This window comes from Nerophis ophidion, linkage group LG08, assembly GCF_033978795.1.
Source record: "Nerophis ophidion isolate RoL-2023_Sa linkage group LG08, RoL_Noph_v1.0, whole genome shotgun sequence".
Taxonomy (NCBI): domain Eukaryota; kingdom Metazoa; phylum Chordata; class Actinopteri; order Syngnathiformes; family Syngnathidae; genus Nerophis; species Nerophis ophidion.
Genome location: NC_084618.1, coordinates 40,151,042 through 40,173,912, shown reverse-complemented (window position 1 = coordinate 40,173,912; position 22,871 = coordinate 40,151,042). Strand labels below are relative to the sequence as shown.

The 22,871-nt window shown below is 39.6% G+C and overlaps 1 protein-coding gene and 1 long non-coding RNA gene across 2 annotated transcripts in view; both read right to left on the bottom strand.

Annotated features, from left to right (window-relative positions):
• Window positions 1–22,871, bottom strand: part of csmd3b (CUB and Sushi multiple domains 3b) — an 815,905-nt gene that overhangs the window by 699,354 nt on the left and 93,680 nt on the right. The gene's annotated exons all lie outside the window — the stretch shown is intronic.
• Window positions 11,004–20,394, bottom strand: LOC133557052 (uncharacterized). Its single transcript, XR_009807668.1, has 7 exons — window positions 19,699–20,394; window positions 16,220–16,295; window positions 15,225–15,302; window positions 14,614–14,691; window positions 14,004–14,081; window positions 11,378–11,449; window positions 11,004–11,261 (listed from the first exon to the last, which is right to left on the bottom strand). It is a non-coding gene; the product is annotated as an uncharacterized LOC133557052 (long non-coding RNA).

Here is a 22,871-nt window from a genome sequence, read left to right as displayed (position 1 = left end):
CCCAATCTCTCTCCTGCATCTTCTAAAGTGGCGGCGAGAAGAGGAGGAGGAGGAGCAGAGTGGTAGAAAGTAACGACGCTGAGAGAAATTGAAAAGCTTTATGAGGTGAGCAACAGAAGCGACGGCACAGATATATGAAGTAAAAAAGAAGGTTAAAAACAAGTGGCTGGGCTATGTTAGGAGGTAAATGGATGAGGTGGAAATGATGGAGCACAATATGATATGATGAGAGGGAAGAAGAGACAAGCTTCTCTCTTCTGTTTTGCTATTTCTCTGAGTTACATCATATGAAAGCCAACATGGTGAAAATGGTACAGGAGCACCTTGGGCAGGGGTCGGCAACCCAAAATGGTGAAGGAGCCATATTGGACCAAAAATACAAAAACAAACCCGTCTGGAGCCGCAAAAAATGAAAAGCCATATCACATACAGATTGTGTGTCATGAGATATAAATTGTATTATGAGGACTTAAAGGATATTAAATGAGCTCAAATATAGCTACAAGTGAGGCATAATGATGCAATATGTACATACAGCTAGCCTAACTAGCACGTTTACATCGATTAGCTTGCAGTCATTAAGTGACCAAATATGTCTGATTATCACTTCACGTAAGTCAAAAACATCAACAAAACTCACCTTTGTGCATTCATGCACAACGTCAAAAGTTTGGTGGACAAAATGAGACAGAAAAAGAAGTGGCTTAAACCACGCCTTAGAAAGTCGGAGAAAGTCATACATGTAAAACAAACTACGGTGAGTAGGACAAAATGGCGCTCGTCAAATACCCGAATCCCTGAAGCATGTTTAGTATAAACAGTGTGCTTTATAACAATTAGGGAGGTTTGTGTCATGTTTGTCCTCCTACAGAAACCATATTAAAACCAAAAATGTTTTTTTCCCCTCATCTTTTCCATTTTTCATATATTTTTGCAAAAGCTCCAGAGAGCCACAGGGGCGGCGGTAAAGAGCCGCATGCGGCTCCAGAGTCGTGGATTGCCGACCTCCGACGTTGGGGAACACCAACATCAACACAACAGACCACTAACTAAAACAAAAATCCAGGATCCATCTATAGTGGGTAAATATACTAAAAGTATAACTAACAAATAAAGAAAAGACACCCAAACCAAGACTCAGATCTAGCATTATTCACCAAGAAAGTTGGGGAAATGTGGAAAAAGGCTTGCAATGTTATGGATCAGCGCCATTCATTTATGAAGTTTATTCCAAACCTTGTTTTTGCATGAAAGTAGTTTTATTAAAAAATATTGGATCGAGATCAAGATGAGTCTTTCCCTGGGCTGTATATCACTAAAGTACGCAAAGTTTTGTTGTCTTGGCATAAACGTACTAACAAATAAGCCACATTGAAACAGAAGTGTTTTGATTGCAGACTTTCTCACAGGTCCAACATAGATAGAGTCAGTAGTTCATGCCGAAATGCAAATGTTGTCATTGTGATTAAAACATCGTTCACTAATACATCTCTTGATTTCGTTTTGTTGACTTGAATGGATATGGGTCGATTCATCCTTTCATCAGTCGATCCAAGCTGATCAGGCTTGATTCCATGTATGTCTGCTCAAAGGAAAACTGCACTTTTTGAGGGGGATTTTGACAAACAAACAGTGTACAGGGTTACAGAACAAGAACGCTGATGGGTCGCCACATGGCGCCCCATAAAAGACGGGAACAAGGTAAACACTGGGGAAGGATGAGTAAAAAATACAATCCAGATTGGGGTCCTAAGGGGGCCCAGTCTGGAGTGGGAAAAAACCTCCATAGCAAAGCACATATACATAATACAACATACATCTCGAGATATCTAGCAACAGAGGGAAGGTAGTTCAAGGTCATGGTGGTAGGCAGCAGCTCTCAGGCGCTGACCATCCATTAATCAACCCTATGGGATTTGCGTAAAGGGCGTTGGGTTGGAGGGGGGGGGGGGGGGGGAAGGGGGGGGATATATGTATGCCGTATATTTTTTGGGATGTGTGTGTGTGTGTGTGTGTGTGTGTGTGTGTGTGTGTGTGTGTGTGTGTAAGCCCGTACTGTGTCTCTGTTCCGCGGCCTTGATGTATTGCAGTCGCTAGTCCAAAGTCAGCAACAACAGGTGTGTGTGGAAACGGGTTATACTTGTATAGCACTTTTCTACCTTCAAGGTACTTAAAGCGCTTTGACACTATTTCCCCATTCACCCATTCACACACACATTCACACACTGATGGCAGGAGCTGCAATGCAAGGCCCTAACCACGGCCCATCAGGAGCAATGGTGAAGTGTCTTACTCAAGGACACAACGGACGTGACGAGGTCGGTAGAAGGTGGGGATCAAACCAGGAATCCTCAGGTAGCTGGCACAGCCACTCCCCTAACTAAGCCACGCTGTCCCCAGTCATTGTTTTAAGGTCTTATTTAAATTTTTTAGAAATATAACAATGCGAGGCTTTTCCAAAGTCTGCCATTACTGTTGGAAAAGACAGAACTTCCTCTCTTTATTGTTGGCAGACGTTCAATGCCGTGCTTTATGAAATTAATGCAACTAAGAAATATGTTATGGTACTGCTCTAAATGACATGAACAGTAAATATTACATGTTCTGAATGTACCTGTTACTACAATGCGCACATACTTACAGCAAAACATAATTGGAGGTATTTGCATGTTTTTTAGCGGGCCTTATAAGCGCAATAGATTGCTAAAAGTTTTTCACTATTTAGAATGGACAGCCAGCAAAGGGAAATATGTGTGAAGTGAAGTGAGTTATATTTATATAGCGCTTTTCTCTAGTGACTCAAAGCGCTTTTACATAGTGAAACCCAATATCTAAGTTACATTTAAACCAGTGATGGTGACACTGGGAGCAGGTGGGTAAAGTGCCTTGCCCAAGGACACAACGGCACTGACTAGGATGACTAGGATGGTGGGAATCAAGTTGCTGGCACGGCCACTCTACCAACCGAGCTAAACCGCCCTAACAACATGTGTGTTCTTGACTTAAAAAAGGGATTGTGGACAATAAGCAAAATTAAAATAAATTAATATATTTTTGTCAAGGTGGTACCTTGGCTTGCGTGGGATTCAGTTTTCGCACTTTTCATATACGTTGTTGGTTGTCATACGGCAAAACCCAAACTCAGTTTTAATACACAGTAAAAGTACAACAGAGTCCACAGTATGTCTTTATTACAAAAAAATCCTGTTAGCCTGTTACCATGAATTGATTTACGTGGACCCCGACTTAAACAAGTTGAAAAACTTATTCTGGTGTTACTATTTAGTGGTCAATTGTACGGAATATGTACTGTACTGTGCAATCTACAAATAAAAGTTTCAATCAATCAATCAAAAGCCTTCGGTCAAATCCCTACCAGGAAGTCATTATCCCCTACCTCCTCTATTATGTCACAGCAAAGAAGGGGCCAAAGAAAGTTGCATGTGTCAACAAGTTGACAAAGGTGAGAAACCTATTGAATCATGATTCATAATGACGCAGGAGGTTTTATGAAGTGCAAATACCGTATTTTTCGGAGTATAAGTCGCTCCGGAGTATAAGTCTGACCTGCCGAAAATGCATAATAAAGAAGGAAAAAAACATATATAAGTCGCACTGGAGTATAAGTCGCATTTTTTGGGGAAATTAATTTGATAAAACCCAATACCAAGAATAGACATTTAAAAGGCAATTTAAAATAAATAAAGAAAAGTGAACAACAGGCTGAATAAGTGTACGTTAAATAACGCATAAATAACCCACGGAGAAGGTGCCTGGTATGTTCACGTAACATATTATGGTAAGAGTCATTCAAATAACTATAACGTATAGAACATGATACACCTTTACCAACCAATCTGTCACTCCTAATCGATAAATCCCATGCAATCGTATAAGTCTAGTCTCTTACGTGAATGAGCTAAATAATATTATTTGATATCTTACGGTAATGTGTTAATAATTTCACACATAAGTCGCTTTGCAGTAAAAATTGCACCCCCGGCCAAACTGAAAAAAACTGCGAATTATAGTCCGAAAAATACGGTAATGGAAAAGTGAAGCTGTACCATTGGATGTCATCATCAAATCATTAAAACACCCTGCTGCCTGACCAGGGCTCAGAAAATCTGTAGGGACTTATCCCACACCCACCAAGGACTGCTTTCACTGCTGGACTCCGTAGCAGAACCTCCAGGTTCTGTAACAGCGTCTTCCCTCAGGCCATAAGACTCTTGAACGCATCATCATAATCCCCTCAATTCCCCCCCAAAAACTGATTAACTTGCTGGACTATAAAGACTATATAACATACATCTTTAAACGTGGATGCATATGCAAAAGTGCAATATATTTATCTGTACAGTAAATCTATATCTGCACCATATTGCTCTTTTATCATGCACTACAATGAGATATCAGCTGCCTTGTGGTTAGAGTGTCCGCCCTGAGATCGGAAGGTGGTGAGTTCAAACCCCGGCCGAGTCATACCAAAGACTATAAAAATGGGACCCATTGCCTCCCTGCTTGTCACTCAGCATCAAGGGTTGGAATTGGGGGTTAAATCACCAATAACGATTCCCGGGCTCGGCCACCGCTGCTGCCCACTGCTCCCCTCAACTTCCAGGGGGTGATCAAGGGTGAGGGGTCAAATGCAGAAAACGATTTTGCCACACCTAGTGTGTGTGTGAGAATCATGGGTACTTTAACTTTAATGCAACAAAACTGCGTTCTTATCTGTACTGTAAAGTTCAAATGTGAATGACGATAAAGGAAGTCTAAGTCTAGGTCTGTCATCCAAACTCACACCGACGAGCCACACACGCCTCTCTCGACCTCAATGTATTTCTTTGAGTTTAATTAGCAATTACCGCTGTTAATAGCACAGTTGTTACCGCCGTTAATAGCGCAGTCACAGCAGCATCACCTGCCTGTGACCTCAATTCACTCACAACCTGTTTCGCACTCGCTGCCAGGTGGGGCTGTTGGCAGCTTCATGCCAATATGTCAATAACAACAGTTCTCCATGAATCAAGTTTATAGTGTGTAATCCTTCTCGCTGTGTCCTTAATGTGTGGGCAAGTGTTTGCTAACTCTTTTTTTCTCCCTTTTTCTTTTCTTACCAAATGTGTGCGTCACTCGCACCAGGTGTATTTTGTGTGGCGCTCAAGGCCAATATGTGTGTGTGTGTGTGTGTGTGTGCTTGCATATGTATGAGAAGGAGATAGAGGCAGAGCGAGGTTGCCCTACTTGCAGTAGTAAAAACTACAGGAGGGAAATCAAATAAACTGCAATCAAGGTAATAACAATAAAACCCCAATGCGGGAAAGTGCAAAGAAAATAAAAGTAAAGGTTGTGTGCATTTGAGTGTGTGCCTGCTTGTAATCTTAATTGTTGAGGATGAGCACACCTTTTTCATGGCTCGCAGAATCATTAGAAAGAGAGGCAACGGTCCAACTTCGACATTGCAAGGAAAATGTTACCATGCAAAATTAGCACATCTATCATAATTCATTTATGTCAACCGAAACGGGACCCTTTGCCACCCCCCCGCCGGAGGGTGGGTACAAACAGTAAAAGTCGTAATTAAATCAGCAGGGGTGTCATTCTTAACCTCGGTGGTTTACAGATGATGCCAGTTTGTGGTTGGATTGTACAGAGTGGACAAAGAAAGATTAGCTGCCGTATTGCAGATGGAATGAAAAAGACACAGCGGTTAGGACAAAGGGGGAATATTAGATGTGTCTCTGTTGGATTTCAAAATAAAAGAAACGGGAGTTATCTGTAGTACCAATCAAAAATGACTTTCTGCTGGATTAGAGGTCCTGGACAGACAAATGGTTCGGTATGACGGTCTTGGATTGACAACTGGTTGGGTTGGGTGGCTTGTGTGACGTCTTGGTGGCATTGTGGTGACGAGTTGTTCTCTCGTGGGTGCAGCGAAGATGGACACAGCGTGAGGTAGGAACAATAATTTATTTATACTAACTAAAACAGACTAAGAACCAAAAACACTTGCTCGAAGGCACTAACAAACAAAACAGAAGGTGCTAGCATGAGCTAGGGACAAACAACTGAAATAGCATGGAAGCTAATGTACACGAAAGTAGTTACCACAAGGCTGGAAAGAGCGACGTCAACTGTAGCGTGAAGCAAACAAGAGTCCAAGGAAGAATGTCACACACAGGCGGTCTTAAATAGGGAGATAACTAATCAAGGGCAGGTGCGCGTGATCAAAGGAGAGACAGGTGACACTAAATGGGTAACTATGACAACGGAACAAAACCAGGAAGTGCCACAAAAACTGAAGGAAGACAAATACTAGACAGAATGTGATAACAAACAAGAAACAAAACCAGAATATGCCATGATCCAAGACGTGGATCATGACAGCTTGGACAGACTGACAAACAGTGGTCGGGTTGGGCGGCTTGTGTAGCCCACCTGGTCCAGTCTCTGCTTTTTCTGTTCCGCCTGTTACTCAAACCTGGGTCGTCCGCATGACGACGAGCATGCTAGCTACCGTGCTGAAAGCCCAAGCTATCAACCCGGTAGCCAGCAATGCTCTTGAGGTAAACATGGCTCAGCCACTCTCGCTTGCGTCCATTACACTTGGACAGACAAATAGTTGGACGGATTGGACAGGCTGGCAGACAAATGGTTGGGTGAGGGGGCTCGGAAAGACAACTAGTTTGGTTGGGAGACTTTGACAGACGGACTGTCACGGCCTGGGCGCTTGCCAATGCTCATTCTTCAGTAAGCTTTGGGACACGCCCATGGCAGCTCGTCACCGCACGAGTCACTCCGGCCGGCAGCAACAGCTGCTTTCCATCAGCAATCAGCACACCTGGGGCTGATGTTTAGACCTGCCCTTATAAGCCTGCTCAACCTGCTATCCCGGGCCAGAACATAACCATTCGTTCATGTACCGTAAGCCATCTAACAAGCTCTCTGCCTTCCTCTCTCTGTGTTTGTCTCCCTTCATGTTTGATTTGGTCCCGTGTCTTCCTTGTCGTTCCTGCAGCAAATCCCTGTTCCTGTGTTACGAGCTGTGCGTCTCGTCAATTATTGTTTCTCTGCTTTCGGGACTGCCTCCTCGCTCGGTGCCCGACCCCTGCTTGGACACGGACCTTCTTCGCTCCCATTATAGCCCCCGACTTCCTGCCGGATCACGGACTTCTGAGCTCTGCCTTTCTGCTCCCCTGGACTTCCTCACCCCTCGTTCAACACCCCGTTCAACAATCATTACTTCCTACACATAGTCTCACACCATACACACTCTTGGCGTTTGCCATTCTCCAGTTGATTTGTTATTGTCATTGTTTGTTATTATATATATAGTTTATGTATATATATATAATGCAACATGGAATTTCTATGCCTCTTGTGGTATGTGCTGTGTCTACACTCCCCTCCACAAACATAACACGGACAGATAGATAAGTTGGCTGACTTGGCTGAACCGATAGATAGAAAAAACTGTCTGGGTATATATGACTTGGAAACAGAATAAAAGGACAGCATCTTGCTTTTAATGGTCTGGAGGTAGAATCAGAGCCTGTACAGCTTGCGTATAAAACAGAATACCAGAAAGGTACGAGAGAGATGGTGACGTTTCACAATGGATACCAACTCCTCGAAAGCAATATTGTTATCCATCAAACCAGACGAGTACTGAAGTTGTATCGCTGTGTAAAAAACAAATACATGGTGGGTCTTCTCGGTCTCTGATAAGATTCTTTTGAAACATTTCTGCATAAAGAAAATAAAGTTGAATTTCAATCAAATAATGCTTTTGTTTTAAATACGGAAATATACTTCCTTACTAAACTTGAGTGAGCCGACCAGGATCTTTTCGGTGTGAATTTTTATTTTTGTCCAAGCACTAGAGCAGAGTCTGGGAACCTTTTTGGCTGAGGGAGCCATGAAAGCCAAATATTTTAAAGTGTATTCCCGTGAGAGCCATACAATATTTTTCAACACTGAATACAACCAAATGCGTACATTTTTAGATAAGACCAACATTTTTAGAGTATAATAAGTTTCTTATTCTTTTTAATAATTGTTATTCTTTAGCTAACCAATAATAAATTAAATATTTCCTACCATTATTGCGACTTTTTAATTGGATGGATTAAAATGCATGAGAATGTTCTAAATTTTGAACGTTATTTTTAACACTGTGATTGCCATCAGAATTATTAATTACTTATTGTGTTAAGCAATGTCAGCTAAGATTTGTCTGAGAGCCAGATGCAGTCATCAAAAAAAAAACACATCTGGCTCGAGAGCCATAGGTTCCTTACCCCTGCTCTAAAGTGAACAATGGTTGCATGAAACATATTTGTATGTGAAACTGCAGGAAAAGTTAATACATATTTATCAAGTAATTACTAAATCAGAGTTGTGTGGGTGTGTGGGCGTCAATGTGCTGTAAAAAAAAAACAGGCGTGAGGTCAGCAGAATCGACGAGTCGGCAATATTTCTTTCTTCAAACCTCGCACACAAACAGGCTCCCAAATAATGAGAGCGAGAGAGGGCAGCGTTTCACTTTGAAGGCACACAAAGAAGGAAATACACAAATACCGCCGAAGCAAACGCACACAGCAGGGGCAGCAAAGGGCAAGTAGAATAAAAATGAAGTTAGGAGATGAAAAGTCCCTTTGTCTGAATGCAAACAAACTTTATTGCATTGGCTTCTTTTTGTGTGTGTGTGTATATGTGTGTGTGTGTGTGTGTGTTGTGAGTCGACGCACAACATGCACGCGTTACATGAAAAGAAAACAACTCGTGGTCAGCGAAACATTGGCCCCCAGGAGGTGGATGCTATCTCAAGAGTGTGTGTTCGTGTGCATCACCTAAAACTAGGCTAGCTGATACCTGAGGGCTGTCTCACACACACACACACACACACACACACACACACACACACACACACACACACACACACACACACACGCACACACACACGCGCACACACACACACACACACTCACACACACACATTCATACCCGGGTCCAACAGACCTGAAGCAGAGGTCTCTTACATGATCTTAAATTACTCCTACATAAGTGCTTATTCTCTTTCCTGTATTGAACCTAGCTCTGACCAAATATGGGACTTCCTGTCTAGAGTTTTCTGGTTCTGGCGCTGTATAGGGAGTTCAAGCTCGGACAATAGCAAGGGCCAAACAGCAACAACAGCTGCCCTAGGAGGCCAAATCCAAATAATATATTTATGTACTAAAGGGTCCGTGTTTGCATTTTTGAACTGCTAGACACAGTCAATCTTTACCACAACTGTGGTCCAGTGTCCACGTAGCTAAGGATCGTCCTTCAAAAGAGATGCACGCTCAGGGAGACACAATTACATTTTCATATTCCTTGTTACACAAATGCGTTAGGTTCATGAATTACAAGAGGATGCATGTCTTGACAGAATATTAACTTGAATTTGACAGCGAGCAGGAACAAACGAGTCATCCATGCACAGTGCGATGCCGCTACTAAGATACTAATCCTTACTACCATGGCGGAAAAATAAGCTAAGTTTCTTCCAAGTAGGGAAAGGAATGGGGTTTAACAAAGCATACTACACACACACAAACACACTTTATTGTATTTCTAACCCTATTGAGACCTCCGAAAAATAACTCCCTCTTTAGGACCACCCTTTCTAGATATATAAAGTTTTGTATTGACAACATTGATAATATATACATACTATGCAAGTATAAAAAAAATATGTTTTTAGTGTTTGTTTGTTTTTCCAGATTTATTTGTTTGTAATTGTTTTTTAATCTTCATTATTTACTTGAAGTTATTACAATATGTCAATAAATATATATATATATTTTTTTTTTTTAATTAATTTTTGCCAAAGGGGGTGTATTTCAATTTCTTACACACACGTTATATTACATATGTTGGCCAGAGAGGGAGCACTTCAATTTTTTAAACAAACTTGTTATTTCATATGTTGACCAGAGGTGGACCACTTCTAAAACTAACACAAAGTCAATTAGAAAAAACCCTCCTTTTTGGGACCACCATAATTTTGATTGATCTCACATCACCATGGGTGCAAATGAGACACTCTATTAGATGCAATGGTTTTCCATATTTATATCCTAACTTATTCACCGGTCCACATATGGAAGGTACCTTTTCCTTGTTGATGTCTTGAGAAGGGTAGAAATACAAGAACACACAAACACACACACACACACGCATACGTGTTTGGGTGACATATGAGGACTTATGACAAAAACGTGACATATGGGGACATGCCTTTCCAATGGTCCTACAGGCCTGGGAATCAGACGGTTAGTGAACCAGAATTTTAGACACACAGTGGTCTATTGAGATTTTTGCAACTCTTTTGTTTTTTTCTGAACCTGATTTTTATGGTACATATGAGGACTTGTCAGGTTTAGGTGACAAATGAAGACCAGAGTGTTTAAGATTTCAAGTTTATGTGACATATGATGACCATGACGTCACAGAGTGTTTAAGATTTCAGGTTCATGTGACATATGATGACCATGACATCACAGAGTGTTTAAGATTTCAAGTTCATGTGACATATGATGACCATGACGTCACAGAGTGTTTAAGATTTCAAGTTCATGTGACATATGATGACCATGACGTCACAGAGTGTTTAAGATTTCAAGTTCATGTGACATATGATGACCATGACGTCACAGAGTGTTTAAGATTTCAAGTTTGTGAAATATGACAACCATGACATCACAGAGTGTTAAAGATTTCAGGTTCATGTGACATATGAGGCTAATGACATCAGAGACTTAACAAAACCACCTGAGTTGGTTTAGTTGATGTGTTGTCATTTAAAAAAAAAATCCCAATCCCATGCTACTGTAATCTAAAACCAAGAAGAGTTTAAAAGAAACATGGGTAAAAATGTAATTGTCGACTAAGTGTAACTGAATTGTTTTTGTGGATTTTGTCGCTAAGAATTATCTGGAATAAATACAAAACGCTTGCTGTTTATTTTGCTTTTTTAATTGCTGGTAACATACTCAAACTACCACAGAAGATGTGGGAAAACATTTTTTTTCCCTTTTTTTAATATAATTCTGTTATGGATGTAGTACTTGATGGCAAGCCAATCTCTGTCCTGTAGAGCTACTAGTTCTTTATGGAGGCAGGCTTCACAATCTTTTTTACCTGGTACTTTGTTGCCAGTTACAAAATGCAACATGTGTCATTCAACTGCTTCCACTTCTTCCCCTTTGCAGCTGTCATAAAGGACACAAAATACAATTTCTTACTGAAGGAATAATGACTATAACACAGTGAAAAGGGGCAAAACGTAATATAATATTCTAGTAAATGATGTGGATTATTTATTTACCCCGCTTTGGAGTGGACCAAGTGGAAGAAGCTTGAGACATACCCACTACCAGCGATTTGTCCTGCTGTCAATCTGAAAGGAAGAATTAGAAAACTGTAAAAGTAAACATTTAACATATTGTGCTTTGTGAAGCAGCGGAGTATATGTGTTGTCCGTCTATTTATGAATAATGCAGACCAGGAGTGTTGACTGAGTTCTTAACGTTTACTTTCAGAGCGTGCATATCACAACATACAAGATGCCGTCATGGCGACACAACCTATCCCGGGCTACCGCACATGCTCGTCACTCCTGTTGCATGCTGGGTAGGGTAGTTCTTTTTTCCCCTGGCTCATAACATTACAATATAGTACCATGTATATGCGTTCAGTTTATCAAAGCACCAAGCAAACAGATATGGTCATAATTATTTTAAGTGCACTACGCAGAATAAACACAACATTATTAATATTGCTACTACGGATAATTTGATCAAAAATTCCCTAAAACAGCCCACTACCTATAATATAGGTTTTTTAAACATAAGATCCCTGATGAAAAAAAATGTTTCTGCTGTTACCTCAGAAATTGCATGTTCAGATGTTATGATTGTGGCTCAGAGATTTGTATGTAGATTATATTTATTTTCCATAACAAACAGGATAACTTAAATACCCTGGCAGTGGCAATAAGCTTAAATGTTTGTATTTACATTTTTGGAGTTGATTTTCATCAAATATGCTATTTAACTGCTACTGTTTAACAAGGACTGATTTAAATTGTGTTTGCACAACAAATATTTTGGCGCTTTTGTTCATGTGGGAGAATATTCCAATAAAGGTGCACTACACACTACTTTGAATTCATTATTGGGCTTTGCGTATACAATGCATTTAATCGCGATTAATAAGAGAAATAGTGTGATTAACTTCGATTAAAAATTTTAATCATTGCCCAGCCCTAATATATATACAAACCCCGTTTCCATAAAAGTTGGGGAATTGTGTTAGATGTAAATATAAACTGAATACAATGATTTGCAAATCCTTTTCAACCCATATTCAATTGAAAGCATTACAAAGACAACATATTTGATGTTCAAACTCAAACTTTTTTTTTTTTGCAAATAATAATTAACTTTGAATTTCATGGCTGCAACACGTGCCAAAGTAGTTGGGAAAGGGCATGTTCACCACTGTGTTACATCACATTTTCTTTTAACAACACTCAATAAACGTTTGGGAACTGAGGAAACTAATTGTTGAAGCTTTGAAAGTGGAATTCTTTACCATTCTTGCTTGATGTACAGCTTAAGTTGTCGTGTTTTACGCTTCATAATGCGCTACACATTTTCGATGGGAGACATGTCTGGACTGCAGGCGGGCCAGGAAAGTACCCGCACTCTTTTACTACGAAGACACGCTGTTGTAACACGTGGCTTGGCATTGTTTTGCTGAAATAAGCAGGGGCGTCCATGATAATGTTGCTTGGATGACAACATATGTTGCTCCAAAAGCTGTATGTACCTTTCAGCATTAATGGTGCCTTCTCAGATGTGTAAGTTACCCATGCTTTGGGCACTAATACACCCCCATACCATCACACATGCTGGCTTTTGAACTTTGCGCCGGATGGTTATTTTCCTCTTTGTTCCGGAGAACACCACGTCCACAATTTCCATATATAATTTGAAATGTGGACTCGTCAGACCACAGAACACTTTTCCACTTTGCATCAGTCCATCTTAGATGAGCTCGGGCCCAGCGAAGCCCGCAACGTTCCTCTGTGTTGTTGATAAATGGCATTTGTTTTGCATAGTAGAGTTTTAACTTGCATTTACAGATGTAGCGACCAACTGTAGTAACTGACAGTGGTTTTCTGAAGTATTTCTGAGCCCATGTGGTGATATCTTTTACACACTGATGTCGGTTTTTAATGCAGTACATCGCTTACGTGCAGTGATTTCTCCAGATTCTCTGAACCTTTTGATAATTTTACGGACCGTAGATGGTAAAATCCCTAAATTCTTTGCAAAAAAAATGTTTAGCAGTTTTGTAGCATATTCAACAGAATTGGGGTTGAAAATTCTTTGCAAATCATTGTATCCTGTGTATATATGTACATCTAACACAATTTCCCAACTCATATGGAAACGGGGTTTGAATGTATTTATATATATATAGCCTATTATTTGCGCACTATTTACAAGTTATGTACCAAAACACGACCACCGGAAAAATACTTTGATCAATGAAAACAGCGCTGCAGAAACCGGCTGTAAACAAGAGGCACTGCATTTTCTGAATTGAAACACTCATTTTAAAGCTTTGACATTAACATTTTAACACACACTAATCTGGTTCAGAAAATATGAGGACCTTATATGAAACACACCTAGGTCTTTCTTGGTTCAAGCAATATGAGGACATGACGAGTGCTCACATGTAGAATTTATGTTGTTGACTTGTAACATCTCCTGTTTTGCTAAACATGAGTTCCAAACTCCCTACTGACTAACATGGATGTACCCTTACGAAAATGTTGTCATATAAACTGATCTGTGAGAGATTAAAATTAATAAATGTCTTTCAAAATATAGGTTGGGTCAAATTTAGAGCAGATATAGTAAAAATAGACATGTAATAACCTGTTGGAGGGATGAAGTCGGTGTATGGCTGTCATCTAAATCTAGAGAATGTTGAGATAGAACCTCAACAGTTGGTTTCTGCAACAAAACACAAAAATATAATGTCATAACTAATTAATTTTAACATTCTCACCACTTTTTGTTGATAAAAATCTGAGCATACAATGCCAGATAAAGGGTAAAGATTATTACAGAGTTTCAGCTCTTAGACAATTCATTAAGAATGTAACACACACAAAAATCTGGTTCAGAAAATATGAGGACCTGAATTGAGACACTCATTTTAAAGCTTTGACATTAACATTGTAACACACATTTTCTGGTTCAGAAAATATGAGGACCTTATATGAAACACACCTAAGTCTTTCTTGCTTCAAACAATATAAGGACATGACGAGTGCTCACATGTAGAATTTATGTTGTTGACCTGTAACATCTCCTGTTTTGCTAAACATGAGTTCTAAACTTTCTACTGACTAACATGGATGTACCCTTGCGAAAAAGTTGTCATATAAACTGATCTGTGAGAGATTAAAATAAATAAATGTCTTTCAAAATATAAGTTGGGTCAAATTTAGAGCAGATATATTAAAAATAGACATGTAATAACCTGTTGGAGGGATGAAGTCAGTTAATGGCTCACATCTGAATCTGGAGAATGTTGAGATGGAACCTCAACAGTTGGTTTCTGCAACAAAACACAAACATATAATGTCAGAACTAATTAATTATAACATTATCAGCACTTTTTGTTGATAAAACTCTGAGCATACAATGCCAGATAAATAGAAAAGATTATTACAGAGTTTCAGCTCTTAGACAATTAATTAAGAATATAAAACACACTAAAATCTGGTTCAGAAAATATGAGGACCTGAATTGAGACACTCATTTTAAAGCTTGGACATTAACATTGTAACACACACTAATCTGGTTTAGAAAATATGAGGACCTTATATGAAACACACCTAAGTCTTTCTTGGTTCAAACAATATAAGGACATGACGAGTGGTCACATGTAGAATGTATGTTGTTGACTTGTAACATCTCCTGTTTTGCTAAACATGAGTTCCAAACTCCTTACTGACTAACATGGATGTACCCTTACGAAAATATTGTCATATAAACTGATCTGTGAGAGATTAAAATTAATAAATGTCTTTCAAAATATAGGTTGGGTCACATTTAGAGGAGATATAGTAAAAATAGACTTGTAAAAACCTGTTGGAGGGATGAAGTCGGTTTATCGCTCACATCTGAATCTGGAGAATGTTGAGATAGAACCCCAACAGTTGGTGTCTGCAACAAAACACAAAAATATAATGTCAGAACTAATTAATTATAACATTAACAACCACTTTTGGTTGATAATATTCTGAGCATATAATTCTACATGAACAGTAAAGATTATTATAGCATTTTAGCTCTTAGAATATTATTTAAGAATGTAACATTCACTAAAATGTGGTTCAGAAAATATGAGGACCTGGATTGAAACACTCATTTTAAAGCTTTGAATTAAACATTGTAACACACACTAATGTGGTTCAGAAAAATATGAGGACCTTATATGAAACACACTGAAGTCTTTTTTAGTTCAAACAATATGAGTACATGACAAGTGATCACATATAGAAGTCATGTTGCTGACCTGTAACATCTCCTGTTTTGCTAAACATGAGTTGTAAATTCCACAGACTAACATGGATGTACGCTTGTAAATTTTTTGTCATATAAACTGATCTGTGAGAGGTTAAAAGGATTAAATGTCTTTTGAAGTATAGGTTGTGTCAAGTTTTTAGCAGATATAGGGCAGCACGGTGGAACAGGGGTTAGTGCATGTGCGTCACAAATCGAAGGTCCTGAGTAGTCCTGAGTTAAATCCTGGGCTCGTGATCTTTCTGTGTGGAGTTTGCATGTTCTCCCCGTGACTGCGTGGGTTCCCTCCGGGTACTCCGGCTTCATCTTACCTCCAAAGACATGCACCTGGGGATAGGTTGATTGGCAACACTAAATTGGCCCTAGTGTGTGAATGTGAGTGTAAATATTATCTATTTGTGTTGGCCGTGTAATGAGGTGGCGACTTGTCCAGGGTGTACTCCGCCTTCCGCCCGAATGCAGCTCAGATAGGCTCAAGCACACCCCGCCAACCCAAAAAAGGGACAGGTAGTAGAAAATGGATGGATGGATGAATAGTAAAATAGTCAAGTAATAACCTGTTGGAGGGATGAAGTCGGTTTATCGCTCACATGAATCTGGAGAATGTTGAGATAGAACATCAACAGTTGGTGTCTGCAACAAAACACATAAAAATAATGTTAGAACTTATTAATTATAACATTATCAGCACTTTTTGTTGTTAACATTATGAGCATATAATGCCAGATAAATAGTAAAGATATTTATAGAGGGTTTCTGTCTCTTGTCCCGCTCATGTCTTGAGATGAACTTCCCTCGGTACTCGACCACAAAAGAACCTTTTTAAATTGATGCAAGAGCAAATACACCATATCCTGATAAAACAGTTTATCAATTAACAATGTTTGGAATATCTGTTTTAAAAAGGAATAATAATAGTCGTTACTTGACTAAAAATTCAATTACAAACAGAATTACTCTTTCATAAATGTAAATAATTATTAAATTAAGTACAAACCCCGTTTCCATATGAGTTGGGAAATTGTGTTAGATGTAAATATAAACAGAATACAATGATTTCCAAATCATTTTCAAGCCATATTCAGTTGAATATGCTACAAAGACAACATATTTGATGTTCAAACTGATAAACATTTTTTGGGTGCAAATAATCATTAACTTTAGAATTTGATGCCAGCAACACGCAACAAACAAGTTGGGAAAGGTGGCAATAAATACTGATAAAGTTAAGAAATGCTCATCAAACACTTATTTGGGACATCCCACGGGTGTGAAGGCTAATTTGGAACAGGTGGGTGCCATGATTGGCTATAAAAACAGCTTCCCAAAAAATGCTCAGTCTTTCACAGGAAAGGATGGGGCGAGGTACACCCCTTTGTCCACAATTGCGTGAGCAAATAGTCAAACAGTTTAAGAACAACCTTTCTCAAAGTGCAATTGCAAGAAATTTAGGGATTTCAACATCTACGCTCCATATCATCAAAAGGTTCAGAGAATCTGGAGAAATCACTCCACGTAAGCGGCATGTCTGGAAACTAACATTGAATAACCGTGACCTTCCATCCCTCAGACGGCACTGTATCAAAAACCGACATCAATCTCTAAAGGATATCACCACATGAGTTCAGGAACACTTCAGAAAACCACTGTCACTAAATACAGTTTGTTGCTATATCTGTAAGTGCAAGTTAAAGATCTATTATGCAAAGCGAAAGCCAATTATCAACATCCAGAAACGCCGCCGGCTTCTCTGAGCCCGAGATCATCTAAGATGGACTGATGCAAAGTGGAAAGGTGTTCTGTGGTCTAACGAGCCCACATTTCAAATTGTTTTTGGAAATATTCGACATGGTGTCATTTGGACCAAAGGGGAAGCGAACCATCCAGACTGTTATCGACGCAAAGTTGAAAAGCCAGCATGTGTGATGGTATGGGGGTGCATTAGTGCCCAAGGCATGGGTAACTTACACATCTGTAAGTTACCCATCTGTTTGGAACAACATTTGCTGCCATTTAAGCGCCAACTTTTTCATGTACGCCCCTGCTTATTTCAGCAAGATAATGCCAAGCCACATTCAGCACGTGTTCAGCTTCATAAAAAAAGAGTGCAGGTACTTTCCTGGCCGGCCTGCAGTCCTATCAAAAATGTGTGGTGCATTATAAATGGGTTGTACTTGTATAGCGCTTTTCTACCTTCAAGGTACTCAAAGCGCTTTGACACTACTTCCACATTTTACCCATTCACACACACATTCACACACTGATGGAGGGAGCTGCCATGCAAGGCGCCAACCAGCACCCATCAGGAGCAAGGGTGAAGTGTCTTGCTCAGGACACAACGGACGTGACGAGGTTGGTTCTAGGTGGGATTTGAACCAGTGACCCTTGGGTTGCGCACGGCCACTCTCCCACTGCGCCACGCCGTCCCTATGAAGCGTAAAATACGACAGAGGAGACCCCGGACTGTTGAACGACTGAAGCTCTACATAAAACAAGAATGGGAAAGAATTCCACCTTCCAAGCTTCAACAATTAGTTTCCTCAGTTCCCAAACGGTTATTGAGTGTTGTTGAAAGAAAAGGTGATGTAACACAGTGGTGAACATGCCCTCTCCCAACTACTTTGGCACGTATTGCAGCCATGAAATTCTAAGTTAATTATTATTTGTAAAAAAAACTATTCCGTTTGGATTTACATGTAACACAATTTCCCAACTCATATGGAAACGGGGTTTGTAATTAATGTGTTACTTGGAAAAGAAAAGTTTTAAATATCTAGCATATGCAGTTGTGTGTGTGCCTTTAAAAAGCTGTGCCTTTTGCCAAGTGACGTGGGACTTCAGCGCCCAGACATAGCAGAATAGTTCAGCTGTATTTTTTAGCTTAGCAGTGGCAGTTAAGATAGTTCTGTTGAATGTTTTTGTTTGCGTGTGGATGAGGCCTCTTTCTATTTGATATCGTGTTCGTAATTACTTCCGGGGGTTGCTTTCATTAGTAAAAAGATATTACCTGCACTAACCCTTTTGTGCTTCTAACGCTGTCTTGTTGACATACAATCACATCAAAAGTAGCATGCCACGTTACATAAAACGCATCGTAACAGCGTTGTAGCGTACATAAAAGTTATTAGATTACTCGTTATCGGTAAAAGTAACAGCATTAGTAACATCGTTTTCATATACCGCTGTTATACCATCCATCCATCCATCCATCCATCATCTTCCGCTTTTCCGAGGTGGGGTCGCGGTGGCAGCAGCCTAAGCAGGGAAGCCCAGACTTCCCTCTCCCCAGCCACTTCGTCTAGCTCTTCCCGGGGGATCCCGAGGCGTTCCCAGGCCAGCCGGGAGACATAATCTTCCCAACGTGTCCTGGGTCTTCCCCGTGGCCTCCTACCGGTTGGACGTGCCCTAAACACCTCCCTAGGGAGGTGTTCGGGTGATATCCTGACCAGATGCCCGAACCACCTCATCTAGCTCCTCTCGATGTGGAGGAGCAGCGGCTTTACTTTGAGTTCCTCCCGGATGGCAGAGCTTCTCACCCTATCTCTAAGGGAGAGCCCCCCTACCCGGTGGAGGAAACTCATTCCGGCTGCTTGTACCCGTGATCTTATCCTTTCGGTCATGACCCAAAGCTCATGACCATAGGTGAGGATGGGAACGTAGATCGACCGGTAAATTGAGAGCTTTGCCTTCCGGCTCAGCTCCTTCTTCACCACAACGGATCGATACAACGTCCGCATTACCGAAGACGCCACACCGATCCGCCTGTCGATCTCACCATCCACTCTTCCCCCACTCGTGAACAAGACTCCGAGGGGCCATAGAGGTCGGGTGCATTGTGAGCTGGGCGGCAGCCGAAGGCAGGGCACTTGGCGGTCCGATCCTCGGCTACAGAAGCTAGCTCTTGGGACGTGGAACGCTGTTATTCCAAACACTTCTAATTAAAGCCATATAATACAACTTCTATTAGACAGTAAGGAAATGATCCAAATGAGATGTTGATACAGTTACCATTGATATGTTACATAACAAGACATACCTTTCCAATCATTGATCCACTGGGCCTCAAAACAAGACTTGTCACATCCAGATCACATAAACTCGGTGGCTTCAGCCTCAGGATTACGTCTCGCTCTTCTTTTGGGCACGATGTCTATTTCATGTGTTGATGCGCCTAACAAATCCACACATAAAAATGAAAAAAGTCAGTGACAGAAATAAAACAAAGAACTAAACCCTTCAAAAACTGTTAAATTTAGGCTCAATGCAGACATGAAGCTTCTCAAACAAAGAACTAATGTAACAATATCAGTAACATGCCAACTCCACAGTGCTTATCAGATTGAAATATTTGTATTTGAGAAAAAGTATAAACAATTTGAAGAACTCTAGTCTGTCTAGTTTAAAATTAAGAAAATGTTTACTTGCATAGTGATCATGGGTGATGGGTCAAATGCAGAGACTAATTTCACCACACCTAGTGTGTTACAATCACTGCTACTTATAATCTTCCATGCAACTTTAAAAAAAAAAAAAATTAAATGCCTTGGCCTTGGCCCAGAACTGAAATGCTTTATTTAACCTCATAAAATCAAATCTGGTTGCAATTAATAACAAAAAACATTTAACTGTTGTTTATAATGAACTATTTTCCTATGTTAAAAAACATTGGTCTATTTAATTACGTTAAACTCCATTTTATGCTCACCTTATTCAACCATGCTGCCGAAGACTGTCAAAGATTGTTTGTGACCAAGATAGATGTCCCCCTCTGGTGATGCAGGTCCCGGAAGTGATGTTCACTGAGCGCTCTGTTGTGCTCAAAATCGTGAGTGAAGTTTTGTATTTCGATTATAAATGGTCCTTTTGGAAAACCCTTTTTATATATATATTCAATATTAAGTGTGATACGTGAGCTGTATAACTTCCATGATGAAAATAGTTAACTAGTGATTTAGCCCTCTGTTAGGATCCGACATCATCCACTGGCCAATCAGGCAGCGCCTAACTGAAAATTGGACCAATCAGACGCCGAGACTCTTCAGAGTGGGCGGAAGTAACCATCTTGAACACAATGTAAAGTGAATACCTCCAAAAACAATCGCCAATTGAATCCAAAATTTGTCCCAAAGATAAAAATACCTAAATCATGTGCTATTGTAACCATTTGAAAATATTAAATACTGTATGTAGTTTGAATTGCATTTGAATTATTGCCTTAGTCTCAATCAAGGTTGAGGGTTGTTTTTTTTCTTGGGGGGGGGGGCATTTATGCAAAAACCTACATTTCAGGCACATTTAAATTAATTATTGTGCGGCATTGTATTTTAGTCAACATAATAGCAAAAAGCCCAATACAGTAAAATACTGAATCAAACCAATTAAATCATCACCATAATCCACTAATTGTCTAGCCCAAATCCTCTCCAGATAAACCAAATGAATAGATAAAACTAACATAAAAAAGGTTGGGATCATCAGATCAGTTGAAAATGTGTTATTTGATTTAGAATTCAAAAGTATGTTTATTGCTGTAATGATTAGAGGTTTTTCAAAATGTTGGAGTGTGTGAGTTTCTGACCCACATGACATATGAGGATATATGACATATGAGGACAAGTGTGTGTGTGTGTGTGTCATAATAGCAAAGATGGCCACTAGGGGCAAAATCGAAGGTGACCAAAAAAATTAAACACACTTTCACACACTTTTTCTGAAAATTTGACAAATGAAGACTTCAGAGATTTTTGGTCTGGGAACATGCTGGGAGGGTCTAGAACACGATAGCATTGCGGGAAATATGGGGACATGGAAAATGTCCCCATATTTCAACAGGTCCTCATATGTAAGGTGAAATTTCATAAAAATGTCCCCATATGTCACTTTGACAAACGCACGCACACACACACACACACACACACACACACACACACACACACACACACACACACAATATTGTATTTCTTACCTTCTTGAGACCTCCAAAAAATGCCTACCTCTTCAGGACCACCCTTTTTAGATATATAAAGATTTGTATTTACAACATTAATAACACATAATACATACTATGCAACTTTAAAAAAAAAGAAACTTTTAAGAGTTGTTTTTTTTTCAGATTTTTTTGCTTTTAATTGGTTTTTAATCTTCATTATTTACTTGAAGTTATTACAGTATGTCTCTATACATATTTATTGTATTATTTTTATTAATATTGGCCAAAGGTGGCGTATTTTAATTTCTTACACACACGTCATATTACATATGTTGGCCAGAGATTGAGCACTTCAATTTTTCAAACACACTTGTTATTTCATATGTTGACCAGAGGTGGAGCACTTTTAAAACCGACACACAGTCAATTTGAAAAATCCCTCGTTTTTGGGACCAGTCTAATTTTGATAGATATCACCACCCGGGGTCCAAATGAGACATTCTCCATTAGATGCAATGGTTTTCCATATTTACATCCGAACGTATTCACCGGTCCACATATGGAAGGTACCTTTTCCTTGTTGATGTCTCAAGAAGGGTAGAAATACAAGAACACACACACACACACACACGCACACACACACACACACACACACACACACACACACACACGCACGCACACACGCACGCACACACACACAAATTATTATATTTCTTACTTTCCTGAGACCTCCAAAAAATGCCTACCTCTTCAGGACCACCCTTTTTAGATATATATAAAGATTTGTATTCACAACATTAATAACACATGCATACTATGCAACTTAAAAAAAAGACACTTTTTAGAGTTGTTTTTTTCAAATGTTTTTGCTTGTAATTGGTTTTTAATCTTCATCATTTACTTGAAGTTATTACAGTATGTCTCTATACACATTTTTTTATTATTTTTATTAATATTAGCCAAAGGTGGCGTATTTCAATTTCTTACACACACGCCATATTACATATGTTGGCCAGAGATTGAGCACTTCAATTTTTTAAACACACTTGTTATTTCATATGTTGACCAGAGGTGGAGCACTTTTAAAATCGACACACAGTCAATTTGAAAAATCCCTCCTTTTTGGGACCACCCTAATTTTGATAGATTTCACCACCTGGGGTTCAAATGAGACATTCTCTATTAGATGCTATGGTTTTGTTGTGATCTGCTGCTCAGATCTACACTATTTATTTTTCTATTTTGTATATTTCTCCGACTCCTTATTTCCTGTTTGCTTT